Here is a 25,981-nt window from a genome sequence, read left to right as displayed (position 1 = left end):
AGTGATCTCTTGGTTATTTAATAATGTATTGTTTAGATTCTATGTGTTTGTGCTTTTTGCATTTTTCCCCTGTAATTGATTTCTAATCTCATAGTGTTGTCTTCCAAAAAGATGCTTGATATGATTTCAATTTTCTTAAATATACTGAGGCTTGAGTTTTGACCCAAGACATGATCTATCTTTGAGACTATTCCATGTTCACTAAAGAAGAAAATGTAATCTGCTGTTTTTGGATGGAATATCCTGTAAATATCAATTAAGTCTCTCTGGTCTATTGTGTCATTTAAAGCTTCTCTTTCCTTATTTATTTGCATTTTAGATGATCTGTCCATTGGTGTAAGTGAGGTGTTAAAATCCCCCACTATTATTGTGTTACTGTTGATTTCCTCTTTTATAGCTATTAGCAGTTGCCTTATGTATTGAGGTGCTCCTATGTTGGGTACATTATATATTTGTAATTGTTATATCTTCTTCTTTGATCGATGCCTTGATCATTATGTAGTGTCCTTCCTTGTCTCTTGTAACATTCTTTATTTTAAAGTCTATTTTATCTGATATGAGTATTGCTACTCCAGCTTTCTTTTGATTTCAATTTGCATAGATTACCTTTTTCCCTCTCCTCACTTTCAGTCTGTATGTGTCCCTAGGTCTGAAGTAGGTCTCTTGTAGACAGTATATATATGAGTCTTGTTTTTGTTTACATTTTTTGAGCCTGTGTCTTTTGGTTGGAGCATTTAATCCATTCACCTTTAAGGTAATTATTGATATGTATATCCTTATTACCATTTTCTTATTTGGAATGGGTTCGTTTTTGTTGGTCCTTTTCTTCTCTGTTTTTCCCACTTAGAGAAGTTCCTTTAGCATTTGTTGTAGAACTGGTTTGTTAGTGCTGAATTCCCTTAGCTTTTCCTTGTCCATAAAGCCTTTGATTTCTCCATTGAATCTGGATGAGATCCTTGCCAGGTAGAGTAAACTTGGTTGCAGGTTCTTCCCTTTCATCAATTTAAATGTTATGCCACTTCCTTCTGGCTTGTAGAGTTTCTTCTGAGAAATCAGCTCTTTACCTTGTGGGAGTTCCCTTGTATATTATTTGTCATTTTTCCCTTTCTGCTTTCAATAATTTTTCTTTGTCTTTAATTTTTGCCTATTTGATTACTATGTGTCTCGTCATGTTTCTCCTTGGGTTTATCTTGTATGGGACTCACTGTCCTTCCTGGACTTCGGTGCCTATTTCCTTTCTCATGTTAGGTAAGTTTTCAACTATAATCTCTTCAAATATTTTCTTGAGTCATTTCTCTTTCTCTTCTCCTGGGACCCCTATAATGCAAATGTTTTTGCTTTTAATGTCAACCCAGATGTTTCTTAGGCTGTCTTCATTTCTTTCCATTGTTTTTTCTCTATTCTCTTCTGCAGCAGTGAATTCCACCATTCTCTCTTTCAGGTTACTTATCCATTCTTCTGCCTCAGTTATTCTGCTATTGATTCCTTCTAATGTATTTTTCATTTCAGTTATTATATTGTTCAACTCTGTTTGTTTGTTCTTTACTTCATCTAGGTCTTTGCTAAACATTTCTTGCATCTTCTCAATCTTTTCCTCCATTCATTTTGCAAGGTTGTGGATCATCTTCACTATCATTATTCTGAATTCTTTTTCTTGAAGGGTGCTTATCTCAACTTCATTTAGTTGTTTTTCTTAGGTTTTATCTTGTTCCTTCATCTGGTATATAGCCCTCTGCCTTTTCATCTTGTCTGTCTTTCTTTTAATGTCCCCCCCCCCCACCGCAGGCTACAGGATTGTAGTTCTTCTTGCTTCTGATCTCTGCCCTCTCTCCTTGATGTTTTCTTTCTACATAAGTTGAAACGAAATCTGCTGTAAGAAGGAATTGCATTTTCTCTCCTATTTACTTATTCATTTAATTATTAATTTACATTAGAATGGACTCATAATATTTATCTTTTCTATGGATTAAAATTCCATTTTTACTCTTCAATTTCATTGCTCAAAGTGTTCCAGCTTTGGTCATTAGCAGCTTCTTCAGGGTGGTTTGTATATTGTTTAAACAAGTGTCGCTTCTTTTTGAGACCTTTCCTACTTTCTGGTACTACAGGATGTTCCAGGGTGATCTTGTAATTTTCCCTGCCCTGGAAGTGGACTCAAGCACTTCTCCAAAGAGACCTTGTTCCTTTTTATTAAAGATAGGTATTTAGCAAACAAAATATCTTTGCTAGGTATGCTTATTGCTACTGGGTTGTCATTGCCTCTAAGCATTGTCAGAAGACAAATGAAAAAATATATGCTTATATACTAAACCTATGCATAATCACACATTTCTCTCTTTCTCTCTATACACACACACATACACATACATACATGTACAAAAACACATAAATATATCTATCTGTTTAGCTGTATATACATAGATATATCGATATCTATATGTGTATTTATCTATATAAACATACATATGTTGATAGAAATGAATACATATACATCTATGTATATGTTTATATTTATTTCTGTATCTGTTATTATGTGTTCATACTGATACCTTGCATTCTAATCCAACATCACAGGGTTATTTTTAGCCCTTTCTTTCCTTCTTTGTAACTTCTTTTTCCAACAGAGAGAAACCTGACCTTATTATGGTTGATATATTTACTTTTTGAATTTTAATCTACAAATTAATTAGTTTCATGATTGCTAACCTATATTCCCATGAGAAATACATGACTACATAGCTGCATTTATGTACTGTTCAATTTGTCTTTATCCTCACTGTAACCAGTCTGAAGTTTATATTGCCTTTTGCCTGCTCCTTTCCACCCCACCCTACTACTACTACTACCTTCTGGTTAGATTTCCTTGTTTATTTGGAGACATATGAAATATGTATGAAACATTAACTTTCCTTCTAGGAATAATAGCTATACAAAAAGATGTAATCAGATAAGTCTCAAGTGTTCTTCATCTGCTGTGCTAATCCTTCACCCTTTTTTCCACCTCTTTTGCTCCCATCCCCCTGAAGGCAACAAGTCTCTTTAGTTTTGGAATATCCTTCCTGAATTGCTGTTTTATGAATAATCGGACTCCTGTGTATTTTTTGTATATTTTGCAAATGAAAAATGCTATTTTACTTTATGTTTTCTTTTTCCCCACTTACACAAATTCTTGGAACTCACTCAATATCTGGTTCATAGAGATGTTCTTTATGCTTTTTGCTATAGCATCATTGTATTCCAGTGTGTGACTGTATTATATTCAACCACTCTTTAATGATGGACATTTAAGGTTTGTTACAAAACTTCAATTGCAAATAATGCTGTAAGAAGTTATATATATATATATATATATATATATATATATTCATATTTGTAGAGTTATGTATACAAAGGAGATACCTGAAGTAGGATTTTTGTGACAAAAGGTAAATAGAGTAAGTTGTTTGCTATTGCCAATTTGCCTAACAAAAGGTTGTATCAATTTGTCTATCCAACAGCCATATATTAAGCATGACTGTTTCTTTCCCACGTTTGACAACAGAATGTGCTCTCTTCCTTTTAATTTTTTAGACTAAAATGTAATATCATATCACAGTGTTATTTTAAATGTGTTTCTCTAACTATAAATAAGAGTGAACATTTATTTCATAAATACAAGGGACAATTTCATGTTTATTTTTATATTTATTTTGGTCATTTTTTTTCTTGATGAGTCTGGCTAAAAGTTATCAATTTTGTATTTCTTGTCAAAGAACCAGCTCTTAGTTTCATTGATATTTTCTATTTATGTTTAAGTCTCTATTTCATTTATTTGTGCTCTGATCTTTATTATTTTTTTCTGTTACTAACTTAGAGATTTGCTTTTTCTTCTTTTCCTAGTTCCTTTAGTTGTAAATTTAGTTTGATTAAGATTTTTCTTTTTTCCTTAGGTAGGCTTATATTGCTAGAAACTTCCTTCTGAGAACTGATTTTGCTGCATTCTACAGATTTTGGATTACAGTATTTCCATTTTCATTTGTGTCCAGGTATTTTTGATTTTCTCTTTGGTTTATTCAGTGACCTATTATTTTCTTAGTAGCATATTGTTTGGCCTCCATGTGTTTGTGGATTTTTTTTTAATAGTTTATTTCCAGTCTCACAGTGTTATGGTTGGAAAAGATCCTTGATATGATTCAATATTCTTAAATTCATTGAGACTTGTTTTGTGTCCTAGCATGTGATATGGCTTGAAGTATGGTCCATGTGCACCTGAATGTATATACTGTTGCTTTGAATGGAATGTTCTACATATATCTACTAAGTCCATTTGTTCAAAGGTGTCATTTGGATCTAGTGTTTTCTTACTGATTTTCTCTCTGGATGACATGTCCATTGATGTAAGAGGGGGTTAAAGTTCCCTACTATTATTGTGTTACTGTCAGTTTTCCCCTTTGCATTTGTTAGTATTTGCTCTATTTATTTAGGTACACCTATGTTAGATGCATATATATTTACAATTGCCACACTTTCCTGTTGGATCAGTCCCTTTATCACTTGTAAAATGTAATGTTCATCGCTTCTTTGTCTCTTGTCTCTTGCTACAGTCTCTTTTAAAGTCTATTTTGCCTAATATAAGTATTGCTACACCAGCTTTCATTTTGCTTCCATTTGCATGGAATATTGTCCCCCCAAACCCCAGTCTGGGTGTCGTTAGATGTGAAGTGAGTCTCTTTTAGGTAACAAATATGTGAGTCTTGTTTTTGTATCCATTCAGTTGTTCTATGTCTTTTGATTGGAGCATTTAGTCATCTTACACTTAAAATAATTACTGAAAGATATGTACTTGTTGCCATTTTGTTAATTGTTTTCTGATTATTTCTGTAGTCCTTTTTGTTCTTTTCTTTCTCTTTTGCTCTCTTCCCTTGTGATTTGATGACTATCTTTACTGTTCTGTTGGTTTTCCTTTCTCTTGTGTGTGTGTGTGTGTGTGTGTGTGTGTGTGTGTGTGTCTATTATAGATTGTTAGTTTTTGGTACCTTGAGGCTCACATTTCTTAATATATAAAACTTTAAATTATTTTATTTTTGAATTTTAAATTGATGATATCTTAAGTTTGAACACATTCTAACAACCCTGCATTTTTACAAACACCCGCACATGTGTATTGGTTTTGGCATCATATATATATTTTAAAGATAGATTTTATTTATTTATTTACTATTTATTTTTGACTGTGTTGGGTCTCGTGTGTGGGCTTTCTCTAGTTGTGGTGAGGGGCGGGGGAGCTACTCTTCATTGCAGTGGCTTCTCTTGTTGCAGAGCATGGGCTCTAGACCCCTGGGCTTAAGTGGTTGTGGCACATGGGCTCAGTAGTTGTGATGCAGGGGCTTATTTGCTCCACGGCATGTGGGATCTTCCCAGACCAGGGTTCAAACTCATGCTCCCTGAATTGGCAGATGGATTCTTAGCCACCATGCCACCAGGGAAGCCCTGGCATCATATTTTATATATTTTGTTTTGTGTAACCCTTAACTACTTATTGTGAATATAGGTGATTTTATCCTTTTTGCATTTTTAACCTTCCTACTAGCTTTATACGTGATTGATCTACTACCTTTACTATAAATTTTGCTTTGTCAATGAGATTTTCCTTTTGTAGTTTTCATATTTTTATTTGTGGTCTTTTTTTTTTTTCACTTAGAGAAGTCCTTTAACATTTCTGGTAAAGCTAGTTTAGTGGTGCTGAATGAACACTTAGATTTTGCTTGTCTGTAAAATTCTTTATCTCGCCATCAAATCTGAATGTTAGTGTGGCTGGTACAGTATTCTTGGTTGTAGACTTTCTCCTTTCATCACTTTAAATGTATCATGCCACTTCCTTCTGGGCTGCAATGTTTTACTAGTGGTTTTCCCTTGTTGCTTTTAAATACTCTTTTTATCTTTAACTTTTGCCATTTTAAATAAAATGTGTTTTGATGTGAACCTCTTTAGGTTGATATTCTGTGGGACTCACTGCTTCCTAGACCTCAATATATGTTTCTTTTCACAGGTTAGGGAAATTTTCACCTATTATATTTTCAAATATATCTTCTGTCCCTTTTACTAACTCTTCTCCCTCTCAGACCCCTATAATGCAAATATTTGTGTGTTTGATGTTGTCTCAAAAATTTCTTAACCTGTTCTCATTTGGTTTTCAAATGTTCTTCCCTTCAGTTTGATTTCTACTACTCTGTCTTTCACTTCACTGAACTGTTGTTCTTCCACATCATTTATTCTACTGTTGTTTACTTCTAGTGTATTTTTTCTTTATATTTTCTAACTCTTTGTTAAGTCTTTCACTGTGTCCATCCTTTCTTCTCCTGGGTTCATTAAGCATCTTCATAATCACTACCTTGAACTCTTTGTCAGGTAGATTGCTTATCTTCATTTCACTTATTTCTTCTTCTAGATTTTTATCTTTTTATTTTGAACATATTCTGTTGTTGCCTCAATTTGCCAATTTGTTTTGTGTTTATCTGTATGTGTTAGCTACGTTGGTTGCATTTCTCAATATTAGCCTTATGTGGGATATGTCCTATGGGGCCCAGAAGTACATTCTCCTTTGGTTATCAAATCCATATGATCTAAAGTTGTCTCTTGTGTGAGATGTGTGGTCCCTTCTCTTGGGGTGGTTCTGATACAATTGGTGTGCCCGTAGGTGGGCCTATTACCCTGACAAGTTGGCTGCCAGTCTCTGCTTTGTGTGGATGCTGCTGGCTGCTGTTGGGCGAGGCTGGGTCCTGGTGCAGCTGGCGGGGTGACCCAGGTAGTCTCAGGGATGGTATCCGAGGGTTGACCATGGCCAGTTTCTTGCATTCCTGAGATTGAGGCCCTGGGATCCCATGGATGGTTCCAGTCTACTGGCAGACTCTGCCAGATCCCAGCTCAGTTGTCTGTCAAACTAATTGTGCCTGGGGCATTTCATGACATAATGCCTTTGAATATTAATATTTCCTCATTCATTTTCTGTAACCAGTATAACATGTTTTACACATTTATCCACCATATCATTCAGTTTTTCTTTCATATTCCACTTTCTTGTCTCTTTGCTATATTCTGAAAACTTTTCACAGACCTGTACTGCTTTTCATAATTTTACACTAATTCTCTCTTCAGCTGTGTTTAATATGCTGTTAAATTAGATATATAATGAGTTATTATATCTAATATCTTTAGAAATTATATATATATATATATATATTTAAGTTTGCTTTGTCATTCCTTAGAGTTTTTTTCTCTTTGATGCAAATATTTTCAAGCTTATCTTTTAAGAAAGGTAATCTTAAAAACAGCAAACAAATAAATCAACTACCTACGAGACATGCTGATTTTGCCATGGTAATCATGAAAAACTTAAGAAGGAGGAATGAGTATTCCAAAGTACTTAGAGAAAATAAACTAAACCTAGAATGCTATGCCCAGGGAAAAACATGAAAACAAGAAAGTTAATAGTTTTGTTTTGTTTTATTTTTGTCAATTGCACAATGTGGACAGAGTTTTCCAATTATGCATCCTCAAAGAAATACATAAAGAAATTGATTTTAAATGTAAATTAAGTAAAACTAGAAAGAATGAAGAACAAAGGAAATGCTGAATATTCTGTTAAAACTAAACATCACTGACTATGTAAAATAACAATAATAATAATGTTGTGTGATTAAAAATGACAGAATGCAATTACACAAAACCAAAGTATTTAAATACAAATTCAATGAAGAAAGTGTAATAAAATCTCGTATTACTTGAAAAAGTTGATTGTTTTGGCTTTAATAAATTAAGTGTTTAAAACAAACTCTAAAAAAATAGAGACAGAATTTGTAAGATCCAGTTAGTAAAGGTAACATGAAATAATACAAAAATAATTAATCTAAAATAAAAAAATATGATAAGAATAATGGAAAAAACAAAATGGTAACAGAATGGGGTGATAAAGTGATAGACAAAAATCTAGTTTCATTAACAGCCATAGATTATTAAAGAGACAAAAGATCCAAGTAAAAATATCAAATTACATTTTTAAAATCCAACTTTGTTATTTACATATACTCTTCCAAATCATATATATATATATATATATATATATATATATATATATATATATATATATATATATATATATATACACATAGAGAGAGAGAGAGAGAGAGAGAGAGAGAGAGAGAGCTGGAAAATAAAGAATGAAAAATAACCAAAACCAGACAAAGATACTACAAAAAAAGAAAATTACATATCAATATCACTGATGAATATAGATGCAAAAATCCTCAACAAAATACTACCAAACAGAATCCAACAACACATTAAAAGAATCATACACAATGACCAAGTGGGATTTATCCAAGGGATGCAAGGATTCTTCAATATATGCAAATCAATCAATGTGATACACTATATTAACAAATTGAAGAATAAAAAACATACGATCATCTCAATAGATGCAGATAAAGCTTTTGTAAAAATTCAACACCATTTATGATAAAAACTCTCCAGAAAGTGGGCATAGAGGGAAACTCTTTCAACATATTAAAGGCAGTATATGACAAACACACAGGAAAAACATAAAGGTTCTGGGTACTGTTATCTCCCCTGGTTTTTCTATTCACCCAGCTGAACTTCCTTATTAGTTACGTGATAGAGACAGAAAGAGGGACTATGCCTTGGATGGTTTCTTTCTGTTTTGTTAGTTTTCTTCAAATTAAGGGCTCTAACTGGAACCAAGGGTCTAAGATTCTAGCTATTCTATTAACTACAAGCTCGATCAGGAAAAACTGAATAACTGGTCTCTGGCTCTTCATCTTTTAACTAAAGGCATTTGGATTAAGTTTTCTCTGTTTTCTTGTAATTCTAACATTGAATTGAAAGTAGCTCTTTGTAAAAATTAATTGTATTTAATTGAAATAAACTTTGAATGGTCAGGGGAAAAAAAGAATGAAAAATACATACTGAAGAAATTAGTAAATAAAATAAAGACAGCTGCATGACGCCCCCCCCCACACACACACACCAGGCTTGTTCCCTCACTCACTTGTTCACTTGCTTGCTTGCTCGCTCATGAGCACAGTATATGTAGAGCCAGGGGAAGAAGACACTGGGGTGCCAGGAGGCAGAACCTGATTTTTCTTCATTGTGGCCTCCTATTGCAGTGAAAAACAATCAAGTTTTTGCTTGATGACTAGGGGAAAACAACAAGGTTTGAACACTTCCTCAAAGGAAGAAAATGTCCTTTTTTGACACACCACCTACTGCTAAATTTGCAGATCTTAACTCTGCATTTCAAGATCTTGCAACTCTGGCTTAACAAACACTTTATCATATGCAAGATGCAGCAAATTTGACTTTGATGTGGAGAATAGAGCTTTTGACATCTTGGTTCCAGGCTGGAGGTCAGGGCTGAGCTCCTGTAGTGGAAGTTCTGAGTCCAAACAGCTGGACTAACAAAGAACCTAAGACCACAGGGGATATTAATCAGAGTGAGGCCCCCACAGAGGTCTTCATCTAAGCACCAAGAACCGGCTCTTTCAATGTGCCAGCAAATTCCAGTGCTGGACATCTTGGGCCAAATAACCAGTAAGACAGGAATAGAGCACTACCCATCAAAAATGAGAAAAAAAAATAAATGACAAATAAATATATTACAGATGAAGGAGCAAGGTAAAAACCTACAGCACCAAATAAATGAAGATGAAATTGTGAACCTACCTGAAAAATAATTCAGATTAATAGGAAAGATGATACAAAATCTCAGAAACAGAATGGAAAAAATACAAGAAACATTTAACAAGGACCTAGAAGAACAAAAGAACAAACAAACAGTGATTACCAACACAATTACTGAAAGTAAAAATACTCCAGAAGGAAACAATAGCAGAAAAACTGAAGCAGAAGAATGGATAAGAGAGCTGGAAGATAAAAGGGTGGAAATAACTACCAGTACAAGAATGAAGGAAACAGAATGAAAAAAAAAATTGAGGACAGTCTCAGAGACTTCTGGGACAACATTAAATGCACCAATATTCAAATTATAGAGGGTCCCAGAGGAAAAAAGAAAAAGAAAGGGACTGAGAAAATATTTGAAGAGATTATACTTGAACACTTCCCTGACATGGGAAAGGAAATACTCCATCAAATCCAGGAAGCACAGGGAATACCATACGGTATAAACCTAAAGAGAAACATACAAAAACATAAATTAATGGAACTATCAAAACTTAAATACAAAGGAAAAATATTAAAAGCAGCAAGGGTAAAGCAACACATAACATACAAGGGAATCCCCATAAGGCTAAGACCTGATTTTTCAGCAGAAATTCTGCAAGCCAGAGGGGAGTGACAGGACATATTTAAAGTGATGAAAGGGAAAAAAGCCTACAATAAACATTACTGTACCCAGGAAAGATCTCATTCAGACTCGATGGAGAAATTAAAAACCTTTACAGACAAGCAAAAGCAAAGAGAATTGAGCACCAACAAACCAGCTTTACAAATGTTAAAGGAACTTCTCTAGGCAGGAAACACAAGAAAGGAAAAGACCTACAATTGCAAGCTCAAAACAATTAAGGAAACAGTAATAAGAACATACATATTGATAGTTACCTTAAATGTAAATGGATTAAAAGCTCCCCAAAAAAGATATAGACTGGCTGAATGGATACAAAAATAAGACCTGTATATATGCTGACTAAAAGAGATACACTTTAGACTTAGTGACACATAGAGACTGAAAGTGAGGGGATGGAAAAAGATATTCCATGCAAAATGGAAATCAAAAGAAAGCTGGAGTAGCAATTCTCATATCAGACAAAACAGACTTTAAAACAAAGGCTATTACAAGAGACAAAGAAGGACACTACATAATGATCAAGGGATCAATCCAAAAACAAGATATAACAGTTGTAAATATTTATGCACCCAACATAGGAGCACCTCAATACATAAGGCAAATGTGAACAGTCATAAAAGGGAAAATCGACAGTAATACAATCATACTAGGGGACATTAACAAAACAATTTCACCAACAGACAGATCATCCAAAATGAAAATAAATAAGGAAACACAAAGTTTAACTGACACATTAAACAAAATGGACTTAATTGATATTAATAGGGCATTCCATCCAAAAACAGCAGAATACACTTTCTTCTCAAGTGCTCATAGAACATTCTCCAGGATAGATCATATCTTGGGTCACAAATCAAGCCTTGGTAAATTTAAGAAAGTTGAAATCATATCAAGTATCTTATCTGACCACCATGCTATGAAAATAGATATCAGTTACAGGAAAAAATATGTAAAAAATACAAATACATGGATGCTAAACAATACACTACTTAATAACACAGAGATTACTGAAGAAATCAAAGAGGAAAGCAAAAAATACCCAGAAAAAATGACGATAAAAACACAATGACCCAAAACGTATGGGATGCAGCAAAAGCAGTTCTAAGAGGGAAGTTTATATCAATACAATCCTAACTCGAAAAACAAAAAAAAATCTCAAATACACAATGCAACTTACACCTAAAACAATTAGAGAAAGAAGAACAAAAAAAGAAAACACAAAGTTAGCAGAAGGAAGGAAATCATAAAAATCAGATCAAAAAAAAAAAAAGAACAACAAATAAGAACACAATAGCAAAGATCAATAAAAATAAAAGCTGGTTCATTGAGAAGATAAACAAAATTGATAAACCATTAGCCAGACTCATTAAGAAAAGAAGGGAGAAGACTCAAATCAACAGAATTAGAAAATGAAAAAGAAGTAACAAGTGACACTGCTGAAATACAATGGAACATGAGAGATTACTGTGAGTAACTAAACCCCAATAAAATGGACAACCTGGAAGACATGGACAAATTCTTAGAAAAGCACAACCTTCAGAGATTGAACCAGGAAGAAATAGAAAATATAAACAGACCAATCACAAGCACTTAAGTTGAAACTGTGATTAAAAATCTTACAAAAAACAAAAGTCCAGGACCAAATGGCTTTACAGGAGAATTCTATCAAACATTTAGAGAAGAAATAACACCTATCCCTCTCAAACTCTTCCAAAATATAGCAGAGGGAGGAATACTCACAAACTCATTCTACAAGTCCACCATCACCCTGATACCATAACCAGAAAAAGATGTCACAAATAAAGAAAACAACAGGCCAATATCTCTGAGGAACATAAATGAAAAAATCCCCCCCCAAAAAAAAAACTACCAAAGAGAATCCAAAAGAACATTAAAAGGATCATACACCATAATCAAGTGGGGGTTAGGCCAGGAATGCAAGGATTCTTCAACATACACAAATCAATCAATGTGGTATATCATGTTAACTGCTTGAAGGATAAAAATGGTAAAATAATCTCAATAGATGCAGAAAAATATTTTGACAATATTCAACAAACATTTATGACAATAACCCTCCAGAAAGTAGGCATAGAGGGCACTTACCTCAACATAATAAAGGCCATATATGACAAACCCACAGCCAATACCATCCTCAATGGTGTAAAACCAAACCATTTCCTGTAAGACTAAAAAAGACAAGGTGGCCCACTCTAACCACTATTTTTCAACATAGTTTTAGCAACAGCAATCAGAGAAGAAAAAGAAATAAAAGGAATCCAAATTGGAAAAGAAGAAGTAAAACTGTAACTGTTTGCAGGTGACATTATACTAAACATTGAGAATCCCAAAGATGTTACCAGAAAACTACTATAGCTAATCAATGAATTTGATAAAGTGGCAGGATATAAAATCAGTGCACAGAAATATCATTTATTCCTATACACTAATGATGAAAATTCTGAAACAGAAATTAAGGAAACTCTCCCATTTATCATTGCAACAAAAGGAATAAAAAATACCTAGGAATAAACCTACCTAGAGAAAAATTACACCTGTATGCAGAAAACTATGACACTGATGAAAGAAATTAAAGATGATACTAACAGATTGAGAGATATACCGTATTCTTGGATTGGAAGAATCAATATTGTGAAAATGACTATAAAACCCAAAGCTATCTACAGTTTCAAAGCAATCCCTATCAAATTACCAATGTCATTTTTACAGAACTAGAACAAAATATCTTAAAATTTGGATGGAGACACAAAAGACCCCGAATAGCCAAAGCAGTCTTGAGAGAAAAAAACGGAGCTGGAGGAATCAGACTCCCTGACTTCAGACTATACTACAAAGCTACAGTAATCAAGACAATATGGTACTGGCACAAAAACAGAAACATAGATCAATGGAACAAGATAGAAAGCCCAGAGATAAACCCACATACCTATGGTCAACTAATGTATGACAAAAAAAGCAAGGATATACAATGGAGAAAAGACAGTCTCTTCAATAAGTGGTGCTGGGAAAACTGGACAGCTACATGCAGAAGAATGAAATTAGAACACTCCCTAACACTGTACACAAAAATAAGCTCAAAATGGATTAGAGACCTAAATGTAAGACCAGGCACTATAAAACTCTTAGAGGAAAACAAAGGAAGAACACTCTTTGACATAAATCACAGCAAGATCACTTTTGATCCACTTCCTAGAGTAATGATTATAAAAACAAAAATAAACAATTGGGACCTAATGAAACTTCAAAGCTTTTGCATAGCAAAGGAAACCACAAACAAGAGGAAAAGACAACCCTCAGAATGGGAGAAAATATTTGCAAATGAATCAATGAACAAAGGATTAATCTCCAAAATATATAAATAGCTCATGCAGCTCAATAATAAAAAAAAAAAAAAACCAATCCAAAAATGGGCAGAAGACCTAAATAGACATTTCTTCAAAGAAGACATACAGATGGCGAAGAAGCACATGAAAAGCTGCTCAACAACAATAATTATTAGAGTAATGCAAATCAAAACTACAATGAGGTATCACCTCACACCAGTCAGAATGGCCATCATCAAAATGTCTACAAAAACAAATGCTGGAGAAGGTGTGGAGAAAAGGGAACCATCTTTCACTGTTGGTGGAAATATAAATAAATACAGCCACTATGGAGAATAGTATGGAGGTTCCTTAAAATCCTAAAAATAGAACTACCATATGACCCAGCAATCCCAGTAGTGCACATATACCCTGAGAAAACCAGAATTCAAGAAGAGCCATGTACCACAATATTCATTGCAGCACTGTTTACAATAGCCAGGACATGGAAGCAACCTATGTGTCCATCGACAGATGAATGGTTAAAGAAGATGTGACACACATATACAATGGAATATTACTCAGCCATAAAAAGAAATGAATTATTTGTAGTGAGGTAGATGGACCTAGAATAGGCCATACAGAGTGAAGTAAGTCAGAAAGAGAAAAACAAATATGGTATGCTAACACATATATATGGAATCTAAAAAAAAAAAAAAAGATAATCGTTTTGATAAACCTAGGGGTGGGACAGGAATAAAGATGTGGACGTAGATAATGAACCTGAGGACATGGGGAAGGGAAAGGGTAGGCTGGGACAAATTGAGAGAGTAACATTGACAATTGTACACTACCAAATGTAAAATAGATAGCTAGTGGGAAGCAGCTGCATAGCACAGGGAGATCAGCTGGGTGCTTTTCGACCACCTAGAGGGGGTGGGATAAGGAGGCTGGGAGGGAGATGCAAGAGGGAGGGTATATGGGGGTATATGAATGCATATAGCTGCTTCACTTTGTTATACAGCAGAAACTAACACAACATTGTAAAGCAATTATACTCCAGTAAAGATGTTAAAGAAAAAAAGGAAAAAAAAAATAATGAAGCCAGTATAGATATATTACTATCAGACAAAATATGTTATACTAGAAAGCATTACAAAATTTAGAGGATTTATGCCTAATAACATAATATCAAAATATAAAAGGAAATATTGACCTGTTTTCAGGAAGAACAAATATAATATTACTGTGAAAAATTTGAGGATATGATTTTCAATAATTGATTGATTAATAAATAAAATCTTTAAGTATACAGAAGATTTTAACAGGCTTGACCTAAAGGAGATTTTATATATGTATATGTACACACATATGCACATATACATGTATGTATAAATATATATATTTGGATGTACAGTTTTCCAGTTTTTAGTTGAAGTGTTATATATGTAACATTTATGTACACCCACCACACATATCGATGTGTGTTTGTGTGTATAATTGTATCTAATGACTGGGAAGTAAATAATATTACCTGCATATATGGAAATTTTACAGGAAATCATCATATACTCTAACAATGGCAAATCCTAAAATGCTGTAAGCACAATGAAGCTAAGTTAAAATTGCATACTCTAAAAAGAAAAATTGTGTGTGTTTTAATATTGAGAAATACACATACATACTTTCAGCTTCTGATTCAACATTTAAATTTGAATCAGAAACAGAAATTATGTACTTGTATTCTTGGGATTCATCATTCCCATACTTATGACAAGAAAAAGCTGGACAACTCAATATGAACAGCTCTTCTAGGTCCCCTTAGAAAACTGAGGACACAGGGCAAGGTGCCTTCAAAGAAACACAGGACGTGAGGTTTGCTTACCTAGAGGAAACATGACTAAGATGCCATAAACTGGGCAAACAGTTAACAAGCAACTTTGATGAATTGCTGGAGACTGAGTGTGAACTTCCATGAGAGAAACTTCTGGGAGCTGCAGTATTACTGGAACCCACACTTTTACAAGTTTTTCTCCTGACAAACCACCGAGCTTTCATAGGGAGGATCCAAAAAAGTGTGATCTTGACAGAGGAAGAGGAAGAGAAAATATTGTGAAACAATCTCCATGACAGACTCTTCTCCCTAACAAAGACTTCACTTCCAGGTTGAAGGACTTTGCCAGAGGGCAACATTAAAATCTCCTCAAGGGAATGTACCTCCACTGCAGTTATGCTTTAGCCTTTGTAATCTCACCTAAGAGGTGAACAAGTAAATTCAAATCTTACAAAAACTGTATAGAATTTAAAAAAAGGATAAAAAAAATTAGAAAGAAAAAATAATAAAAAAACCATATAGAATAAAAAGAATACCCTTAACTCATTTTATAATGCTAATAAGACCTTGATATGAAAAGTTGATAAAGACAAAATGAGGAAAGGTAATATAGGACAATTTTAATCTTAAATCTTGGTGCAAAATTATTAATAAAATGTTAACACCTACAATCCACAACATATGAAAGGAAAACTTCCTGATATCCAAGTTGGATGTTCTCTAGAAATGTCATAGAAGTTTATCTTTAGGAAATAAGTTTAGATTGGGTCTGCAAACAAAGAAATAACACCCTCTGAAATATAGAGCCCTGTAGAGTCTGACAGTAACTTCCTTTAAGATGGTAACTTAAAAACACAAGTGGGTTAAAAAGAAAATTACCTACAAAACTATTTAAAATGCTGATTTCAGGGCTCCACTCAAAGAAATTCTTCTTTAGTGAATCTGGCTAGAGAAGAGAAAGCTAAAATTTTAACTAGTACTTTAAGTAACATTTACATTTATAAATGTTTTAGGCTGCTCTGTAGAAATATAGTTGATTCTTGTGTATTGAGCTCACAATCTGCCACCTTATCAAACTCCAAGTTTTTAATTTTGCTATAGAAACTTTTGTACTTTTTGTTTAGACAGTTGTATGATATAAAATAATAGGGTAATATTTCAATTTTTCCAATGTTTATTTGGTTGTTTCTTGTCTTATGTGCTGGCTAGTGTCCCCAGTATAATGTTGAATTAAAGTAGTGACAGATGGTATGTTTACCTTGTTCCTTATTTTAAAGTAAATGCTTATAAGTTTCTCGCATTTATGATAATGTTTGATTTGGATCATAGATACCCTTTAAAGAACTTAAGAAAATTTCTATTAATCATACTCTTCTAAAGGTTTTAATCATAAATATATGCTGAATTTACTAAATATTTTTTCAGTACCTATTTTGACAATTTTATAGTTTTATACTAGTAGTCTTAAAAAAAAGTTTTTTTAGACTTCATTAAAAAACAAACCAAAAAAAAAAAATTCCTTAAGAAGAAATATTTCCTAGGAGACTCCTTAGGCTTTAGGAAGCACCCAAAATGTTTTCTTGAATCTATTATGTCAGTTTATCAGACATGCCTAGAAAATTCTAATCCCTGCAGAGGACAAATATAGCTTAACTCAAATTGGGACTGAGGTGGCATTTAATGCATTTTTTTTTTTAGAAGGGGTATTCCAATTTCAAATGATAACTACATTAGGTGCCTTTGACTTCATGTAAATTTTATGTATATAAAATATTTTGTGTATATTAAAAAAAAAGCATTATTTATGACTTAGAAAACCTGGGTCTTAGTTTTGGTACCACTGTTGGTTTGATCCCACTTAACCTCATAGTATCTTAGTTTACTCTAACTCCATAAAACAGAAGTAATCATATTCATCCTATTCATAGTATCACTCAACTGATTAACCTCAATAATGATTATGACAGCTCTAAATGTATAACATGCAACAGTAATTTAAATAATTTGTTTGGACAGTGGGGAGGAAAAACACTGCTGAACCTGAGAAAATAGGTGGAGTGATGTGGGTGATAACAAGAGATTAGAGAAAGTGCAAGTTAAAGGACAGAAAATAACTACAAATCCAGGGACAGAGGTAAATTAATGCATCATTTTATTTCTTTTTTTTCAACTGTTGTTGGTGGAATTACTGTTTCTGGAGAATTTTAGTCACACTCCTTACTTTTTTCACACCCAATATCTTTCCCTCTCATTCCACGGATGTTCAGTTAAGCAATAGATATAAGGAACACCAACCAGATCACTTCCTAGACACAAAATACATAAGGCAACCTCAGTACTCAGCTTCTCAAAAATCAAATCACTGAAAACTCCTGAAATTCAGGAGTTTCAATAAACTCACAGATGTCTCAGGCAATTTCAGTGATTGAGATATTGTTATGGAGATTGACATGTAGTTTATAAGTATTAGGTTAAAGGAACAAAAAATCTTTATTAAAAAGAAAAGGAATTAATGAAAAACTAATTAAAGTTTTATAGAATACTTTCCCCTCAGCTGGCACTGCCAGTAGTCAGACCTGGAGACAAAATAGTATGAAGGGACGAGACTGTCAAAAAGAAATTGCAGGTGTGACCAGGGGAAAGATCAGTAGGGGAAATGATTGGGCCTCTAGGACCAGTTCCAAGACATAGTAATTGTGAGAAGCAAACCAGTCTCTGGATTGTGGTAGCAGAGGGAGGACCTGGGCTTGGCGAGTTTACATGGTTGGTTCAGTCTGTCTCTCTTCCTCCTTCCACAATAGTCTGTACCACCTCATCCACTAGAAAGAAAAAAAAAAAGTTCCCTCTTCTTCATATTTTTAGCTGCCAGTTTTTCATTTGCCCACCATCTACTCCTCTTTGTTTGAGAATCACACCTATAGGTACCAAGTGGAAAAATTGTGTTGGTTCAGTTTTTCATTCATGAATTCATTTATTCAATACATTTATGGAGAGGCATTATGCTATTGCTAAATGATGCTAAATGAAGGCAGACCTGATCTCTGCACCAAGGAAATTTTCTTTGAAAATGCGATCAGTGAACAATGAAGAATTTTAAATAATGAAACATTGTTGGAATAACTCCATGCTCATGGTGACACTTTTCTTTGGTCAGCACTCTTATTGAACCAAACTTGGGTCTGCTCATCTGTGTGTGGTATTGCTAATCTACTGACGCCATGTTGTGGTGATGGAAGGTGAGGTATTTATTGCAGGTGCCAAACAGGGAGTGCTGGTAACTAATGTTCAAAAGTCCTGAATGCCCCCAGTGGCTTTCAGGGGAAGGGTTTTAAAGACAGGGTGAGGGAGAGGGTTGCAGGGTGCATGCTCAGTGGTCAGTTGTAGATGTTCTTCTGATTTGTTGGTGGTAAAGTAATTGGGAATCAATATCATCAACCTTCTGGTTTAAATAGGTCTGGGGTCTATGTGCTTGTGGTAAGCATACCGTTAACTTCTTCCCCTGGTGGGGTATTCAGTATCTGCAAAACAGCTCAAGGGATAGATGTGGCTCAGAATATTATCTATAGTCCTTGAGGAAAAATTAAAGACCCTTGACTTTAATTACTAAACTATTATTATTTTGTCTCTCTTGACTGTTTTTCTTTGTTTCTGCATTTCCATATTTCTCTTATTAAATGTGTTCATTGAAACCTGGGGAAGGATTAGGAGGCTAAATTTTTCTACAAACAAGAGGCAGATGGAGGACATGGTGGGTCGGGTCTGTCCTGGGAAGCCACCATAGTGTCCTGCTTGCTTATAGCACCACTTCCAATCTCAGTCCCTCCTCCCTTGTTCAGCTCCCACAATAAGGGATATAAAGTCATATGTCTGGTCTTCTATCCACAGCTGAGAGAGGCATGAAACCCAGTTCCTGATAAGAAGATAAAAATCTTAAGGTCTTTTAACTTCCCAGTAAGAAGAAAAGAAACAAAGGAACCATGCTGGCCCCACTTCTTTTTCCCTTTCTCTCCCTTGAGTATAAAGTTATACCTTCAGGTGAGTCAGCTATCATGTGACCATGGGGCAACAAATAGTAGTCAAAAGCCAATGTGATCTGGATAGTGAAGCAAAACAATAACACATAACTATGTTTTTATTACCACAGAACGGGTGACCCAATGCCAGCAGATTTTCTGTTGCAAAGGAAAAATAAACCTATTTATTGATAATATTGGTAGTTGGGTTTTCTTTGGTTGTTTAAAGCTGATAATTAAGAATATACTCCTAATGATACAATAGCTTTTCATGTTGGCTACTTTGAAGAAAACTTGTCTTCTTTGAATGGATATAGTCTACTATGTTTGCTTAAAAATTCAATCTCATTACATTATAATCTTACCTCAAGTACCAATAATTCTTTCACCAATACAACACCATATTTGAAATTACCAACTCTTTACCAGTGAATGAAGACTTTCTGCCCCCAAAATACATATTATTTAAAGTTATATTAAAATCATAGCAAATTAAACAAGTCTTTATTTTTATATCTCCTTTTGGATGGTCTGTGGAAATTTGGAATTGGGATTTTTTCCATTTCTTATGAATGCCCCAGAGGTGCATTTTTCTATGACATGGTCCCTAATGACTCAACAGGCTAAATTCTAAATTCAAATTTCAGCACGACAGCTGAATAATGAATACAAAAGTACCCCCTTTCTTTGTGTGTATAAGAGAGAGAGAAAAAAATAAAACTTCACACACTACTCAGCTTTGTACTTATTAGTATGAGTTCCAGACCCAGTGCTAAGTCAAGTATCTTGAGATGCTAGGCCATGAATAATAATGTCATCCAAGCACAATAATTAATAGAACAGGAGAATGATCCCTGAAGAGGAGACACTGTACTGAAAGGAGAGAGAAGACCTCGCCTTTCAAATGTGTCTGATACAGACGCTTGAACTTTGATTTCTAAAGGTGAGGGTGAGGTAAAATGAATTATACTTCATTAGCAATGTGAAAGGAGACACAGCCTACAGTCTCTAGAGAAATAGCTTTTAATTGTTAAATTCCCAGTATTCTCTGGTGGATGGCAAGTCAGATTCTCTGCCTTGATTTTGCAGAATACAGGTGTCATTTTTTTCTTTCTGTGATTGGTTATAATTTTCTTCTCCTGTCTGTCATGATTATTGCTGTTATTTATTAAATTATGCAACACTGTTCATACATAGAACACAGGGCTTTCTGGCCAAATTAGCAGCTGATATGCAAGTGCCCATCTATTACCCTTTAGCATTCAACTTCCTGTCTTGTTAGGCTGCATTCCCAGTCATGTTATCTCACTCAACCTCAATGGCTCATCTATAAAATGGAAAGGCACAGTACCATATTTTCTTATGCCTAGTGTTATGTGAAGAATAGCATTCTTTGTGTTTGTTTGTTTTTATTCCATTTAAGTATAACATAGATTTTAAACTGCCTGTAGAATATATGATGAAATAAGTATTAAGCTGAGGGACAACAAAGCAAATAATAAACATTGAAATAAATCGAGGTGAAAAATAACAAATGGAAAAGAATAAAAAGAAAAAGCACAATGTGTGGGTAGCTACAAGATGGCAGAAGAGTAAGACATGGACATCACCTTCCTCCCCACAAATACAACAGAGACACATCTACATGTGCAACAACTCCTACAGAACACCTACTGAACACTGGCAGAAGACCTCCAACTTCCCAAAAGGCAAGAAACTCCCCATGTACCTGGGTAGGGCAAAAGAAAAAAGAAAAAAACAGAGACAAAAGAATAGGGACAGGACCTACACCAGTGGGAGGGAGCTGTGAAGGAGGAAAGGTTTCCATACACTAGGAAGCCCCTTCATGGGCGGAGACTGTGGGTGGCAGAGGGGGGAAGATTTGGAGCCACAGAGGAGAGCACAACAACAGGGGTGCAGAGGGGAAAATGGAGAGATTCCCACAAGATGATCGGTGCCAACCAGCAATCACCAGCCCGAGAGGCTTGTTGCCTCACCTGCCGGGGCGAGTGGGTGCTGGGAGCTGAGGGTCCAGCTTCGGTCAGATTCCAGGGAAAGGACTGGTGTTGGCTGCATGAACACAGCCTGAAGGGGGGTAGTGCTCCATGGCTAGCCAGGAGGGAGTCCAGGAAAAGGTCTGGAACTGCAGAAGAGGCAAGATAATTTTTCTTGCCTCTTTGGTTCCTAGTGCACAAGGAGAGTGGATTAAGAGCACCATGTAAAAGATCTCCAGAGAAGGGTGTGAGCCACGGCTAACAGAGTGTAACCCAGAGATGGGCATGAGATGCTAAGGCTGAAGCTGCAGCCACCAAGAAGCCTGTGTGCAATCACAGGTCACTATCCACTCCTCCTCTCCCAGAAGCCTGTGGAGCCTTCCACTGCCAGCATCCTGTGATCCAGGGACAACTTCCCCAGGAGAACACACTGTGTGTCTCAGGCTGGTGCAATGTCATAACAGCCCTGCCACCGCAGGCTCACCCCACATTCCCTACCACTCCCTCCAACTGGCCTGAGTGAGAGAGAGTCCTGAATCAGCTGCTCCTTTAACCCTGTCCTGTCTGAGGGAAGAACAGACACCCTCAGGTGACCTACACGCACAGGTAGGGCCAAATCCAAAGTTGAATCCCAGGAGCTGTGCAAAAAAAAAAAGGAAAAAGTGAAATCTCACCCAGCAGCCTCAGGAGCAGTGGATTAAATCTCCACAGTCAACTTGATGTACCCTGCCACTGTGGAATACCTGAATAGACAACGAACTATCCCAAATTGAGGAGGTGGACTTTGGGAGCGATGAGATATATATATATATATATATATATATATATATATATATATATATATATATATATATATATATATTTCCCTTTTTCTCATTTTGTGCATGTGTATGCGTATGCTTCTTTGTGTGATATTTTTCTGCATAGCTTTGTTTTACCATCTGTCTGGTTATTTTTTGTTTTTCTTTTTGTTATTTTAGTTTAGTTTTCAGCACTTGTTATAATTGGTGGATTTTTTTTTTTTTTGGTTTGGTTGTTCCCTTCTTTCTTTTTAATCATTTTTAAAAACTTAATAATTATTTTTTGTTGTTTCATTTTAATAAATTTTTATATAATTTAATTTAATTGTATTTTATTTTAACTTTTTCTTTCTTTTTCCTCCCTTTCATTCTGAGCCATGTGGAGGACAAGCTATTGTGCTCCAGCCAGGCATCAGGGCTGAGGTGGGAGAGCCAAGTTCTGAACACTGGTCTACATTAGTCTACAAGAGACCTGCTAGCTTCAGGTAACATCAAACTCCCAGAGATCTCCATCTCAACTCCAATACCCAGCTCCACTCAACGACAAAAAGCTACAGTGCAGGACACCCTATGCCAAAGAACTAGCAAGACAGGAACACAAGACCACCCATTAGCAGAGAGGATTCCTAAAATCATAATAAGGTCACAGACAGCCCAAAACACACCACCAGATGTGGACCTGTCCACCAGAAAGACAAGATACAGCCTCATCCACCAGAACACAGACACTAGTGCCCTCCACCAGGAAGCCTACACAACCCACAGAACCAACCTTAGCCACTGGGGACACACACCAAAAACTACAGGAAATACGAACCTGCGGCCTGTAAAAAGGAAACCCCAAAAGCAGTAAGTTAAGCAAAATGAGAAGAAAAGAAACACTCAGCCGAAAAGGAGCAAGGTAAAGACCCAACAGACCTAAAAAATGAAGAGGAAATAGCAGTCTACTTGAAAAAGAATTCAGAATAATGATAGTAGAGATGATCCAAAATCTTGGAATTAGAAGGTAGAAAATAAAAGAAACGTTTAACAAGGACCTAGAAGAACTAAAGACCAAACAAGCAGTCATGAAGAACACAATAAATGAAATTAAAAATACTGTAGAAGGGATCAATAGCAGAATAACTGAGGCAGAAGAACAGATAAGTGACTTGGAAGATAAAATAGTGGAAATAACTACTGCAGAGCAGAATAAAAAAAAAATAGAATGAAAAGAATTGAGGACTGTCTCAGAGACCTCTGGGACGATATCAAACACACCAACATTTGAATTATAGGGGTCCCAGAGGAAGAAGAGAAAAAGAAAGTGACTGAGAAAATATTTGAAGAGATTATAGTTGAAAACTTCCCTAATATGGGAAAAGAAATCATTAATCAAGTCCAGAAAACACAGAGAGTCCAATACAGGAGAAAACTAAGGAGAAACACGGCAAGGCACATATTAATCAAACTATCAAAAGTTAATACAAAGAAAAATTATTAAAAGCAGCAAGGGAGAAACAACAAATAGCATATAAGAGAATGCCCATAAGATTAACAGCTGATCTTTCAGCAGAAATTCTGCAAGCCAGAAGGGAGTGGCAGTATATATTAAAAGTGATGAGAGGCAAAAACCTACAACCAAGATTACTCTACCCAGCAAGGATCTCATTCAGATTTCATGGAGAAATTAACACCTTTACAAACAAGTAAAAGCTAAGATAATTCAGCACCACCAAACCAGCTTTACAACAAATGGTAAAGGAACTTCTCTAGGCAGGAAACACAAGACAAAGAGAACACCTACAATAACAAACCCAAAACAATTAAGAAAATGGGAATAGGAACATACATATTGATAATTACTTTAATGTAAATGGATTAAATGCTCCAACCAAAAGTTATAGACTGGCTGAATGGATACAAAAATGAGACCCATATATATGCTGTCTACAACAGACCCATTTCAGAACTACAGACACATAGAAAGTGAGAGGATGGAAAAAGCTATTCCATGCAAATGGAAAACAAAAGAAAGCTGGAGTAGCAATTCTCATATCAGACAAAATAGACCTTAAAACAAAGATTATTACAAGAGACAAAGAAGGACAGTACATAATGATCAAGGGATCAATCCAAGAAGAAGATTTAACGATTGTCAATATTTACACATCCAACATAGGAGCATCCCAATACATAAGGCAAATACTAAAAGTCATAAAGGCGGAAATCAGTAGTAACACAATCAGAGTAGGGGACACTAACACCCTACTTTCACCAATGGACAGATAATCCAAAATGAAAATAAATAAGGAAATACAAGTTTTAAATGATACATTAAACAAGATGGACATAACTGATATTTATAGGGCATTCCAACCAAAAACAACAGAATACAATTGTTTCTCAAGTGTTCATGGAACATTCTCTAGGGTAGATCATATCTTGGGTCAAAACCAAGCCTTGGGAAATTTAAGAAAATTGAAACTGTATCAAGTATCTTTTCTGACAAAAATGCTATGAGACTAGATATCAATTACAGGAAAATATCTGTAAAAAATACAAACACATGGAGGCTAAACAATACACTACTTAATAATCAAGAGATCAGTGAATAAATCAAAGAGGAAATCAAAAAATACCTAGACGCAAAGGACAATTGAAACATTACAAAGCAAAAGCTATGGCATGCTGAAAAAGCAGTGTTAGAGGGAAGTTTATAATACAGTCCTACCTTAAGAAACAAGAAACATCTCAAATAAACAACTAAACTTACACCTAAAGATTTAGAGAAAGAAGAACCAAAAAAAAACCCAAAGTTAGCAGAAGGAGAGAAATCATAAAGATCAGATCAGAAATAAATGAAAAAGAAATGAAAGAAAAGATAGCAAAGACCAATAAAACTAAAAGCTGGTTCTTTGAGAAGATAAACAAAATTGATGAACCATTATCCAGACTCATCAAGAAACAAAGGGAGAAGACTCAAATCAATAGAATTAGAAATGATAAAGGAGAAGTAACAACTTACACTGCAGAAATACACAGGATCATGAGAGATTACTACAAGCATCTATATGCCAATAAAATGGAAAACCTGTAAAAAATGGACAAATTATTAGAAAAGCAGAACCTTCTGAGACTGAACCAGGAAGAAATAGGAAATCTAAACAGACCAATCACAAGCACTGAAATTGAAACTGTGATTAAAAATATTCCAACAGGGGTTTCCCTGGTGGCGCAGTGGTTGGGAGTCTGCCTGCCGATGCAGGGGACACGGGTTCCTACCCTGGTCCGGGAGGATCCCACATGCCGTGGAGCAGCTGGGCCCGTGAGCCATGGCTGCTGAGCCTGCACATCCGGAGCCTGTGCTCTGCAATGGGAGAGGCCACAGCAGTGAGAGGCCTGCGTACCGCAAAAAAAAAAAAAAAAAAAAAAAAAAATTCCAACAAAAAAGGTCAGGACCAGATGGCTTCACAGGTGAATTCTAGCAAACATTTAGAGAAGAGCTAAGTCCTATCCTTCTCAAACTCTTCCAAAATATTTCAGAGGGAAGAACACTCCCATACTCATTCTATGTGGCCACCATCACCCTGATAACATAACCAGACAAATATGTCACACAAAAGAAGAAAACTACAGACTAATATCACTGATGAACACAGATGCAAAAATCCTCAACAA

This window comes from Hyperoodon ampullatus (genome assembly GCF_949752795.1).
Source record: "Hyperoodon ampullatus genome assembly, chromosome: 13".
NCBI classification, from domain to species: Eukaryota; Metazoa; Chordata; class Mammalia; order Artiodactyla; family Ziphiidae; genus Hyperoodon; species Hyperoodon ampullatus.
The sequence above is the reverse complement of the archived record's forward strand: the minus strand, read 5'-3'. Positions refer to the sequence as shown.